This window comes from Oncorhynchus nerka, linkage group LG1 (genome assembly GCF_034236695.1).
Source record: "Oncorhynchus nerka isolate Pitt River linkage group LG1, Oner_Uvic_2.0, whole genome shotgun sequence".
NCBI classification, from domain to species: Eukaryota; Metazoa; Chordata; class Actinopteri; order Salmoniformes; family Salmonidae; genus Oncorhynchus; species Oncorhynchus nerka.
This window is the reverse complement of record NC_088396.1, coordinates 40,279,961-40,293,478: the sequence shown is the minus strand read 5'-3', so window position 1 is coordinate 40,293,478 and position 13,518 is coordinate 40,279,961. Positions and strand designations below refer to the sequence as shown.

The window sequence follows — 13,518 nt, the reverse complement described above, 5'->3', positions numbered from 1 at the left end:
AAACTACCCCTCCATGCATTCTCAACCCTCTTTCTCCCTCTCTCGCCCACACCCTCTCTTGCTCCCTCCCCCTCCCTCCCGTCCTCCATCTCTCTCTAGCGAAGGGGATGTCACTGCCCCTGCAGGACTTTTCTCTACCTCCTCTCCTTCTCCTTTTATCGTCGTGGTGATCAGTGTCCTAATTTGGCATTGATGTCTCTCTAACATGCTCCAGCCATTCAGGCGAAATAAACATCTCACTCCAGTGCACATGTTGCGTAGTTATCCCTGCACGTTTCAGTGGGTGCTGGTGAGGTACAGCACACTCTGTGTCCGTCACTCCTTCTCTCCTCAGTCCTTGATTGTTCTTCAGATGTTTTGCCGGTCCTTCTTCAGACATTTTGAATGGCTGTTTTCTGAAAGTCCTGATTATTTTCAGTAAAACGTGATTTGATACCCCTTAAAATAGAATGAGATTGGAATTTAATTTCCAAAATGGAGACTGCAGGTTGCTAGTTGACTGTTGACTTTCTGATCCAGTCAGTCTGTGTAACTTCAGTATGGCTCGAGAGGCTTTTAAAAAGAATATGTCATCACTTACAGAGATCCGTAAGTGCTGTGTTAACACTCAATGGTATGACGTGTGATGATTACGTGACTATTAAGATTTAAGACCTGATTGGCAATAAAGACATACTGTTCTGTGCTAGGTGCTTCTTTCATAGTAACCATGAGTTAATCACTCTGTCCCTGTTGAGAACAGTGTCCTGTTGATTCGTTTTAGCACTTGATTGCACTTGAACTAGTTATAGGGAGATGGCATAATTAGTAACACAAAAGTCATGGGTTCAATTCCTGTGCGAATCATATACACACATAATCACATGCACATACTGAACACTGAATTGCATATTTTATTATTAATATCAGGGGCCTTGTTTGACTCGACTGCCATGTAGAGATATAGGCTAGCATGGGAGAGAAACAGAAAACATTTTGCCGTGGTCGTAATAGAACTAGGGAGTGACAGTAAAGTTTGTTTCCCTTGGCAGTGTAAAAGTAGCCTGGTCCCAGATCTGTTTGTGCTGTCTTGCCCCTGAATACCGTCAAGACAGCACAAACAGACCTGGGACCAGGCTACCCTTGGAGGGGAATAACAGTCTGGTGCAGATCAGTGGGTGGCTGATTGTGCCCTCAGAATGTGGACACATGCATCCAGGTGGAAGAGGAGTGTGAGTGGTTGAAAGACAGAGGTGTCTGATGAAGCGCTCCGAGCCTGTCTGTCTGACTGTTATTTCTCCCTCCCTGGCTTGGCCATCAATACCACTTCTTAACATATTCCTTTTGTGAACTGCATCTTCATCTGACTATGTAAGACCATCTCCCAGCAACTGACAGCTTCCTGAATTAGTTTTTGTGTTTGTTTTTTTAAAGTGACTTTGAGATTCTGTATGAAAAGCGCTATATAAAATACATCTAGTATTATTACTTTGATAGTTGTGCTCAAAAGAAAGACTGTAGGTAAATCAAATCAAATTTATTTATATAGCCCTTCATACATCAGCTGATATCTCAAAGTGCTGTACAGAAACCCAGCCTAAAACCCCAAACAGCAAACAATGCAGGTGCAAAAGCACGGTGGCTAGGAAAAACTCCCTAGAAAGGCCAAAACCTAGGAAGAAACCTAGAGAGGAACCAGGCTATGTGGGGTGGCCAGTCCTCTTCTGGCTGTGCCGGGTAGAGATTATAACAGAACATGACCAAGATGTTCAAATGTTCATAAATGACCAGCATGGTCGAATAATAATAAGGCAGAACAGTTGAAACTGGAGCAGCAGCACAGTCAGGTGGACTGGGGACAGCAAGGAGTCATCATGTCAGGTAGTCCTGGGGCACGGTCCTAGGGCTCAGGTCCTCCGAGAGAGAGAAAGAAAGAGAGAATTAGAGAGAGCATATGTGGGGTGGCCAGTCCTCTTCTGGCTGTGCCGGGTGGAGATTATAACAGAACGTGGCCAAGATGTTCAAATGTTCATAAATGACCAGCATGGTTGAATAATAGTAAGGCAGAACAGTTGAAACTGGAGCAGCAGCATGGCCAGGTGGACTGGGGACAGCAAGGAGTCATCATGTCAGGTAGTCCTGGGACATGGTCCTAGGGCCCAGGCCAGTTGAAACTGGAGCAGCAGCATGGCCAGGTGGACTGGGGACAGCAAGGAGTCATCATGTCAGGTAGTCCTGGGGCATGGTCCTAGGGCTCAGGTCCTCCGAGAGAGAGAAAGAAAGAGAGAAGGAGAGAATTAGAGAACGCACACTTAGATTCACACAGGACACCGAATAGGACAGGAGAAGTACTCCAGATATAACAAACTGACCCTAGCCCCCGACACATAAACTAATGCAGCATAAATACTGGAGGCTGAGACAGGAGGGGTCAGGAGACACTGTGGCCCCATCCGAGGACACCCCCGGACAGGGCCAAACAGGAAGGATATAACCCCACCCACTTTGCCAAAGCACAGCCCCCACACCACTAGAGGGATATCTTCAACCACCAACTTACCATCCTGAGACAAGGCCGAGTATAGCCCACAAAGATCTCCGCCACAGCTCAACCCAAGGGGGGGGGCGCCAACCCAGACAGGCCGACCACAACAGTGAATCAACCCACCCAGGTGACGCACCCCCCCCCAGGGACGGCATGAGAGAGCCCCAGTAAGCCAGTGACTCAGCCCCCGTAACAGGGTAGAGGCAGAGAATCCCAGTGGAAAGAGGGGAATCGGCCAGGCAGAGACAGCAAGGGCGGTTCGTTGCTCCAGAGCCTTTCCGTTCACCTTCCCACTCCTGGGCCAGACTACACTCAATCATATGACCCACTGAAGAGATGAGGGTAAATGTGTATAACCTTAAGGATGGTGTGTATAAGGTGTGTGTGTGTGTGTGTGTGTGTGTGTGTGTGTGTGTGTGTGTGTGTGTGTGTGTGTGTGTGTGAGTGAGTGCAAGGGAGAGAGAAGGAGACTTATTTAAATGTCAAATCTTTTTCTTCCCATTTCATTTTAAAATCACACCAACACATCACTAAAAAAACCTCTCAGCCAAATGAAATATTAAAGTTTACAGTAAGTAAAGGTCTTGAGTTGTAAGTACACAGAACACCTCTGAGTCACCATTGTCTCAGACAGACATACAGTATAGGGCATACAGTGTAGAACACCGTGTAGTAGTGGTAGTGCTCTGCAGAGCTGGGAGACTACAGAGACGAGAGACTGAGTATGAACACAGAGGTGTTAATATCCACTCATTGAGAGCCTGAATGGCTGAATGAGTCACCACAGACCATTAGAACACTGAGCAGAGAAGGAGTTCTGGCAAAAGCACAGTTTGATTGACTCTGTCTGTGTGGGCTTTTTCTCAGTAAGTCCTGACAAGTTAAAAGCTAGATTCTGATTGAGAAATAAGGAGGGGTGTATGACTGCACATTGTTCCTTCCATCAGGATTCATCAAGGGGGACTACTAGTCCTTCTTCCTTCTTCCTGTATTCTTTCTTCTTCCTGTATTCTTATGTGAAGATGGCACTGATAGAGATGGCAGCCTTGCTTCTAGTCCTTAGGAAACTATGCAGTATTTAGTTTTTTTCATGTATTATTTCTTACATTGTAAGCCCAGAAAATCTTAAGTGTTCTTACATACATCCAGCACTACGACCAGGGATATGACTTTCCCAAAGTGGATCCTTTGTCTGCACCTCCCAGGGCATTTGAGCTGATTCCAGAGGTCGACCCAAAACAATGCCATCGGAGGAGAGGGTGCGTGCACACCACCCACCGCTTCCGAGTATATCACTCGCTAATGTCCAGTCCCTAGTTAACTTCTTGCGTCGAGCCATCCCGGATCCGGTATCGTGACTACAGCCTCAAGCTCATTACCATAACGCAACGTTAACTATTCATGAAAATCGCAAATGAAATGAAATTAATCTATTTGCTCTCAAGCTTAGCCTTTTGTTAACAACACTGTCATCTCAGATTTTCAAAATATGCTTCTCAACCATTGCAAAACAAGCATTTGTGTAACAGTATTGATGGCTAACGTAGCATTTAGCGTAGCATTTAGCGTTAGCATTCAGCAGGCAACATTTACACAAAAAAACAGAAAAGCATTCAAATAAAATCATTTACCTTTGAAGAACTTCAGATGTTTTCAATGAGGAGACTCTCAGATAGCAATTGTTCAGTTTTTCCTGAAAGATTATTTGTTTAGGACAAATCGCTCCGTTTTCTGCGTCACGTTTAGCTACGAAAAAAACCCTGTATCCAGGATTGTGTAAATCTATCAGCAAGCTCATTAGCATAACACAACGTTAACTATTCATGAAAATCGCAAATGAAATGAAATGAATCTATTTGCTCTCAAGCTTAGCCTTTTGTTAACAACACTGTCATCTCAGATTTTAAAAATATGCTTCTCAACCATTGCAAAACAAGCATTTGTGTAACAGTATTGATGGCTAACGTACCATTTAGCATTAGCATTCAGCATGCAACATTTTCCACAAAAACCATAAAAGCATTCAAATAAAATAATTTACCTTTGAAGAACTTCAGATGTTTTCAATGAGGAGACTCTGTTAGATAGCAAATGTTCCGTTTTTACAAAAAATATTATTTGTGTCGACTAATCGCTCCGTTTTGTTCATCGCGTTTGGGTAAGGAAAAAATAATAATAATAAGTCATTAAAACGCAAACTTTTTTCCAAACTCCATAATATCGACAGAAACATGGCAAACGATGTTTAGAATCAATCCTCAAGGTGTTTTTTTTTCACGATAAAATCCATCGTGGCAGTTTACTTTCAATTCTGAAGAAATGGAACGCGCATGGACGTACAGATTACGCACACAGGACACCGGGCGGGACACCAGGTAAATGTAGTCTCTTATGGTCAATCTTCCAATGATATGCCTACAAACACGTCACAATGCTGCAGACACCTCGGGGAATAGACAGAAAGCGCAGGCTCATTCCTGGCGCATTCACAGCCATATAAGGAGACATTGGAACACAGCGCCTTCAGAATCCGGGGCATTTCCTGTATGAAACTTCATCTTGGTTTCGCCTGTTGCATTAGTTCTGGGGCACGCACAGATAATATCTTTGCAGTTTTGGAGACGTCAGAGTTGTGTCTTTCCAAGGCTGTCAATTCCATGCATAGTCGAGCATCTTTTCGTGACAAAATATTGCGCTTAAAACAGGCACGTCTTTTTATCCAATAATGACAAAGCACCCCCATAGGTTCAAGAGGTTAACAAAGTCGAAGAAATCAGGGCAAGAGTTGCTTTCCAAAGAGATGTCCGGGATTGTAACATACTCTGTTTCACGGAAACATGGCTAGCTGGGGACATGCTGTCAGAGTCCATACAGGCAATGGGATTTTCAATGCATCGCGCCGACAGGAATAAACATCTCTCCGATAAGAAGAAGGGCAGGGGTGTATGTTTCATGATTAACAACTCATGGTGTAATTGTAACAACAAACAGGAACTAAAGTCATTTTGTTCACCTGACCTAGAATTCCTCACAATCAAATGCCGACCGTATTATCTCCCTAGAGAACTCTCCTCAATTATTGTCACAGCCGTGCATATCCCACCGCAAGCGGAAACCAAGACCTTCATCAAGGAACTTCACTGGATTTTATTCAAACTGGAAACCATTTATCCTGAAGCTGCATTGATTGTAGCTGGGGATTTTAACAAAGCTCAGTTGAGAACAAGGCTACCTAAATTCTATCAGCATATCAATTGCAGTACATGAGCGAGTAACACGCTCGACAATTACTACTTCTGCAATGCATACAAGGTCCTACCCCTTTTGGCAAATCCGACCATGACTCCATTTTATTGCTCCCCTCCTATAGGCAGAAACTAAAACAGGAAGCGCCCGTGCTTAGGCCTATCCAACGCTGGTCTGACCAATCGGGTTTCCACGAGATTGCTTCGATCACGTGGACTGGGATATGTTCCGGGTAGCCTCAGAGAACAAAATTGATGTATACGCTGACTCGATGAGCGATTTGATAAGGAAGTGTATAGGAGATGTTGTACCCACTGTGACTATCAAAACATTCCCTAACCAGAAACCGTGGATTGATGGCAGCGTCCGTGCAAAACGGAACGCACGTACCACTGCATTTAAACATGGCAAGGCAACTGGGAATATGGCAGGATACAAACAGCGTAGTTATTCCCTCCGTATGGCAATCAAACAAGCAAAGTGTCAGTATAGAGACAAAGTGTCGCAATTCAACGGCTCAAACACAAGAAGTATGTGGCAGGGTCTACAGACAATCACGGATTACAAAAAGAAAACCAGCCCTGTCGCAGACATCGACGTCTCACTCCCAGACAAATTAAACAACTTCTTTGTGGTCTTTGAGGACAAGATAGTGCCACCAACGTGGCACGCTACCAAAGGCTGTGGGCTAGGAAGGCGGTGATAGGTCTTGTTTTGTAATGCAGACTGAGAAATTTGAGTGCAGAGGTGTATTCCCCGTATCCTGTTCTGTATAATTATGCTCATACAGTATGCTCTGTCTTCCTATATGGTGCGATGACTTGCAGTCACTTATAGACATACATCATAATCATTCTATGAATTTTCGGGGAACTCCAAGTAACAAGATCTCCCTTTCCTGTGAAATGACTTCAAAATAGAAGCCTTACTCACAGCATACTTGTTTTGCCAGGAAGGAGATTAGGATGCAGGTGTGTATCAACAGTATGCTTTGTCCTCTCACACGGTGTGTTGACGTCATAGGTTGATGTGCACTGAATCCATGATGTTTTGTATGCAGCATGTGCCCATGGACACATACTCTACACTAACACAGGAAGTGATCCATAAGGTGTCACTTTGCTGCTGAACCTCCCCCACCTCCTCTTCCTCCTCCCCCTACCTCTCATTCACTCCCCTCCTCCCCCTACATCCCCTACCTCTCCCTACCTCCCCCTCCTCCCCCTACATCCCCTATATTCCCCTACCTCTCCCCACATCCCCTTCTCCTCTTCCCCCTACCTCCCCCTCCCCCATACATCCCCTATATTCCCCTACCTCCTCCTCTCCCCTACCTCTCCCTACATCCCCTTCTCCTCTTCCCCCTACCTCTCCCTACCTCCCCCTCCTCCCCCTACATCCCCTATATTCCCCTACCTCCTCCTCTCCCCTACCTCTCCCCACATCCCCTTCTCCTCTTCCCCTACCTCTCCCTACCCCCCTCCTCCCCCTACATCCCCTATATCCCACTACCTCCTCCTCTCCCCTACCTCTCCCCACATCCCCTTCTCCTCTTCCCCCTACATCCCTACCTCCCTCTACATCCCCCTCCTCACCCTCCTCTCCCCTACATCCCCTCCTCCTCTTACTGTGTGCACACCTACTGTATGACGTTAGAGTTGCTAGGTAAGCAAACATAATCCCTCTCTGCACTGAGGGGAGGCCCCATACAGTTGATCAGTAAGTGACTTTGTCTCACCCTACCCTCACCTCCCCTACTGTCTCTCCTTCCCCAGATGCGCGCTCACACACACACACACACACACACACACACACACACACACACACACACACACACACACACACACACACACACACACACACACACACACACACACACACACACACACACACACAGAACCACAGGCACACACAAGCCCCCTGACAACCAGCTCCACTCCTGTTTCTGTCTTCCACCTCCACTGTATGTCTCCCATTTCTAAGCATGCAAGAACTAGCTGGCTCTACCAGCCCTGCTGGCTGCTGCTCTTCTATTATCACATGCCTCCCTGGCTCTCTCACTTGGTTTGGAGAGGAGGAAGGTTATCAGGTACGACAGGACTGGAACAATACCTTTCTCTCCCTGTCTGCCTGTTACTGGCTGTGATTATGCTACAGATGAAGAATGGCACATCTGTTGTTTGGTCTATTTGAGTAGTATTTCCCTAATTGAGAGTAGATGACATGACCCCAGGCTATTACAGTTATTACCATGTTTCTATTTCTTCCTCCCAGGTATTATTACCCAAGGCTGGCGAGTGAAACAATAGTACCTTTCTTTTTCTTTCTGTATAAAATATAAATGTTCCTTCTTTCACACTCTTTATTTTCCTCTGTTATTTAACCTCTGTCGGACAGCGTCAAACCCATAACACTCTGTTTCAACTCATCTGTTTACAGAAACATTACAACTGTGTCGGGGCAGATGCGAAGACATGTCACGGTCTGAATGTGACCCTGTGGTGCTTCACAGTCATTTGCGTTTTTACATACATCCACCTTTAAGATACACACACTGTAATCTCCATCAGTCAAAGTGGATCCAATTCATATTTATTAGGCAAAGTAGTCCACTCAGCAGTATTTTCATTACTGGCCTCACCAGGTGTCGACCTGAGCGAACCAAGACAATAATCTAAAACCCTATGAAGTCACACTTGGGAAAAAGGTTGAATATTAATTGATTCAACAAGTGATTGACCGATTTATAAGTGGAATCGGATATAATGGTCACATTATATAATGAAAACAGAGTGGCCTCCGTCACTCCAAATATGAAGAATTCCATATATTTCACTAGATTGGAACTCTCAAAGGAATAACATGATATTCTCTGAACACAGAGTTAAAAATGTAGTAAACTGTTCCTAAGGGGGAACATATAAAAATGTATTTCTGTTATGGGAGAGTAACAGAAATAACATCGGTCATGATTAATGGCCAGTGTAATAAAACCCTGTACACCATTAACGATCATTAACGATCATTAACGATCCAAATGATCAGGAAAGAAGCAATAATATTGTTCTCTGGTTTGAAAAGCTGTTCCACCCTCTCAGATGTAATCTGGCCCAATGCTGGTACATTCCTGCCCAAATCAAACACCCACTGGGCACTTTGATTACACAGTGATACTAACATACCTCTGGCTCCCAGCCAAGGGGTATGTTACACACACACTTGACCAATCTGCTGCCCTCTCAGATGACTTTCCAGGAACTGGAAGATTTCATTGGAACACGGACAAATACTGGCCATACGGGAAGAGCTCAGAACATCTGCGTTTGCATAAGGGGTCTGATACTGAGAACAGATACTGGAAATAGATGCTCCCTCTGTACAGACAAAGTGCTCTGTGTGTGTTCTAATACTCTTACAGTAGATGCTCCTCCGTGTTGTCTGACCACCTCTTCAGACCAACGTTTACGTAGCCTCTCTAGCCAGACTCATGGCACTCCACCCAGAGTGGCTGTGGAGAGGCTACGTTAACATGGGCCATGTTTTCCTCCACCATCAAAGAGAGTTAGAGACTCACTGTCTGTATTCTCTCTCAGTTGTCTCTCTAGCTTTTTTTACTTTTGTAATTTTGAACTCTCTCTCCATCCATTTTCATATTTACATTGTAGCTATTTAGCAGACGGTCTTATCCAGAGAGACTTACAATTAGGGCATTCATCTTAATTAGTTCATTCATCCTCTCTCAGCCCATTGAATCATCCCATGCCAAGGCTTGTCACTGGACACAGATGGCAATTCCCAACATCTATTCCACGTTGGTTGTGGAAACAACGTTGACTCAACCAGTGGGTGCCCAGTGGGTTACAATACCTAGAAAACATGTCATCTTTACAATTCTGATTCCTTTACATTTTTGTAATGTCTACACTCAAACTTTAATTTAGCTCTTTCTCCTACAATTCTCCTCTCTCTACCCATCATATTATCCTGTGCACGGTATTGTGGTACATTGAGGTTTTACATAGAAGTTATTTCGTCTTTACAATTAACTTCTAAGGTTAGAGTAGATGAGGAAACCTCTCATATAATTGGATCAGTTGCAAATCACAGTGTGTCTATTCAGTGTTATTGCGCGTGCGTGTGTGTGTATGCGTGTGTGTGAGGGAGAGCGGGAGTGTGTGTGTGTGTGTGTGTGTGTGTGTGTGTGTGTGTGTGTGTGTGTGTGTGTGTGTGTGACAAGATTAAACTGTGATCTCATGTGTGTGAGTCCAATCTGCAGCTCTGTGATAAGCCAATTAAAGTCATCCCCTACTGTCACTGACAAGATTAAACTGTGATCTCATCTCTCCACACCAACCCCAGGAGTCCAATCTGCAGCTCTGTGATAAGCCACCATGACTAAAGTCATCCCCCTACTGTCACTGAGGGCAGCTCTGTGATGAGCCCCTATGACTTACGTCATCCCCCTACTGTCACTGAAGGCAGCTCTGTGAGGAGCCCCCATGACTAACGTCATCCCCCTACTGTCACTGAAGGCAGCTCTGTGATGAGCCCCCATGACTAACGTCATCCCCCTACTGTCACTGAAGGCAGCTCTGTGATGAAGTCCCACGACTAACGTCATCACCCTACTGTCACTGAGGGCAGCTCTGTGATGAGCCCCCATGACTAACGTCATCCCCCTACTGTCACTGAAGGCAGCTCTGTGAGGAGCCCCCATGACTAACGTCATCCCCCTACTGTCACTGGAGGCAGCTCTGTGATGAAGTCCCACGACTAACGTCATCACCCTACTGTCACTGAGGGCAGCTCTGTGATGAAGTCCCACGACTAACGTCATCACCCTACTGTCACTGAGGGCAGCTCTGTGATGAAGTCCCACGACTAACATCATCACCCTACTGTCACTGAGGGCAGCTCTGTGATGAAGTCCCACGACTAACGTCATCACCCTACTGTCACTGAGGGCAGCTCTGTGATGAAGTCCCATGACTAACATCATCACCCTACTGTCACTGAGGGCAGCTCTGTGATGAGCCCCCTATGACTAACGTCATCCCCCTACTGTCACCGAGGGCAGCTCTGTGATGAGCCCCCATGACTAACATCATCCCCCTACTGTCACTGAGGGCAGCTCTGTGATGAGCCCCCATGACTAACGTCATCCCCCTACTGTCACTGAGGGCAGCTCTGTGATAAGCCACCATGACTAAAGTCATCCCCCTACTGTCACTGAGGGCAGCTCTGTGATGAGCCCCCATGACTAACGTCATCCCCCTACTGTCACTGAGGGCAGCTCTGTGATGAGCCCCCATGACTAACGTCATCCCCCTACTGTCACTGAGGGCAGCTCTGTGATGAGCCCCTATGACTAACGTCATCCCCCTACTGTCACTGAGGACAGCTCTGTGATGAGCCCCTATGACTAACGTCATCACCCTACTGTCACTGAGGACAGCTCTGTGATGAGCCCCTATGACTAACGTCATCACCCTACTGTCACTGAAGGCAGCTCTGTGATGAGCCCCCTATGACTAACGTCATCACCCTACTGTCACTGAGGGCAGCTAGCCTTAATTCTGGCTCCTCTCATCACTGCAGATTGAATCCATGCCTTGTTCTTCCTCCTTCTGTTGCTCATACATAGAGATGCTTTGATGCTTTCTATCACTGCAGATTGAATCCATGCCTTGTTCTTCCTCCTTCTGCCCATGAATGCTTTGATGTAAACTGCTGTGTGTGTGTGTGTGTGCGTGTGTGTGCGTGTGTGTGTGTGTGTGTGTGTGTGTGTGTGTGTGTGTGTGTGTGGGTCAGGGTTAGGGTTAACCCTACTGCACTGTTAGAACTAGAAGCACAATTATTTATCTGCTAACCATGTGTATGTGACCAATACAATTTGATTTGATTTGAATTAATTCAGTATCCACTCCACTCGTTATAGAATTGGATGGTCATTAGGTTCAGATGGGAATTTGAAAAAAATGTAGGCGGACTAAATCTATTTCCTGTTGAAATGTGGTAATTCTCTGATGGCAATGTTGTGGTTTGTCAGATGATGTGGTTGTATTATAGAAGTACAGAACATTCTCTGCCAGAGAGAGAGAGAAAGAGGTAGAGACGGAGAGAGGGAAAGAGAGAGAGAAAGAGGTAGAGACGGAGAGAGGGAAAGAGAGAGAGAAAGAGGTAGAGACGGAGAGAGGGAAAGAGAGAGAGAAAGAGGTAGAGACGGAGAGAGGGAGAGAGAGAGAGAAAGAGGTAGAGATGGAGAGAGGGAGAGAGAGAGAGAAAGAGGTAGAGACGGAGAGAGGGAGAGAGAGAGAAAGAGGTAGAGACGGAGAGAGGGAGAGAGAGAGAAAGAGGTAGAGACGGAGAGAGGGAGAGAGAGAGAGAAAGAGGTAGAGACGGAGAGAGGGAAAGAGAGAGAGAGAAAGAGGTAGAGACGGAGAGAGGGAAAGAGAGAGAGAAAGAGGTAGAGACGGAGAGAGGGAGAGATAGAGAGAAAGAGGTAGAGACGGAGAGAGGGAGAGAGAGAGAGAAAGAGGTAGAGACGGAGAGAGGGAAAGAGAGAGAGAAAGAGGTAGAGACGGAGAGAGGGAGAGAGAGAGAGAAAGAGGTAGAGACGGAGAGAGGGAAAGAGAGAGAGAAAGAGGTAGAGACGGAGAGAGGGAAAGAGAGAGAGAAAGAGGTAGAGACAGAGAGAGGGAAAGAGAGAGAGAAAGAGGTAGAGACGGAGAGAGGGAAAGAGAGAGAGAAAGAGGTAGAGACGGAGAGAGGGAAAGAGAGAGAGAAAGAGGTAGAGACGGAGAGAGGGAGAGAGAGAGAGAGAAAGAGGTAGAGATGGCGAGAGGGAGAGAGGGAGAAAGGGAGAGAGATGGAGAGAGAGGGAGGGGGAGAGGGGAAGAGAGAGAAAGAGAGATACAGCGAGAGAGGTACAGCGAGAGAGAGAGGTACAGCAGGAGACAGAGGTTCAGCAGGCGAGACAGAGAGGGAAATGACGATGTGAGAAGTGAGCACTCTAATCAGAGAGAAAAATTATTAACATCGGTTGTAACAAGATCCCATTAGAATGGACCCATTAGAGTGGACTCGTATCAGGCCAGAGCAGGATTCAATCATACAGTTAATCTACTCTGGATGTGTGGCTCACAAGTGTGTGTGTGTGTGTGTGTGTGTGTGTGTGTGTGTGTGTGTGTGTGTGTGTGTGTGTGTGTGTGTGTGTGTGTGTGTGTGTGTGTGTGTGTGTGTGTGTGTGTGTGTGTGTGTGTGTGTCAGTATATTTTTTAAATTCTGTGCCGAGTCTGTATCAGTCTGTTTTTTTTGTTCTGCATGTGTGTGTGTGTGTGTGTTTGTCCATGAGCTGGTAAACTGCTGTGTATTTTCCACCTGGCTGCCTCCTCCCTGTGAGGCCATCCATCCAGAGATGTATAGATTACTCCTCCACAGAGCAGAGCTGTCTCTTCTGCCCGCATAGCATGTACATACCTACATTGAGGAGCCCACTATTTCACTCTATCACAGGAGGTTGGTGGCACCTTAATTGGGGAGGACAGGCTCGTGGTAATGGCTGCAGCGGAATAGCATCAAATAAATCCAACATGGACACCAAGTGTTTGATGCTATTCTATTCGCTCCATTCCAGACATTATTATGAGCCGTCCTCCCCTCACCAGCCTCCACTTTACTCTATGTACTGTATGTGTGTGGTTTATGTGCTGTGGCAGTGACTAATGACTTGATGTTGACTGTGTCAG

The 13,518-nt window shown here is 46.0% G+C and overlaps 1 protein-coding gene across 1 annotated transcript in view; it reads left to right on the top strand.

Annotated features, from left to right (window-relative positions):
- Window positions 1-13,518, top strand: part of LOC115130198 (diacylglycerol kinase beta-like) — a 136,675-nt gene that overhangs the window by 20,753 nt on the left and 102,404 nt on the right. The gene's annotated exons all lie outside the window — the stretch shown is intronic.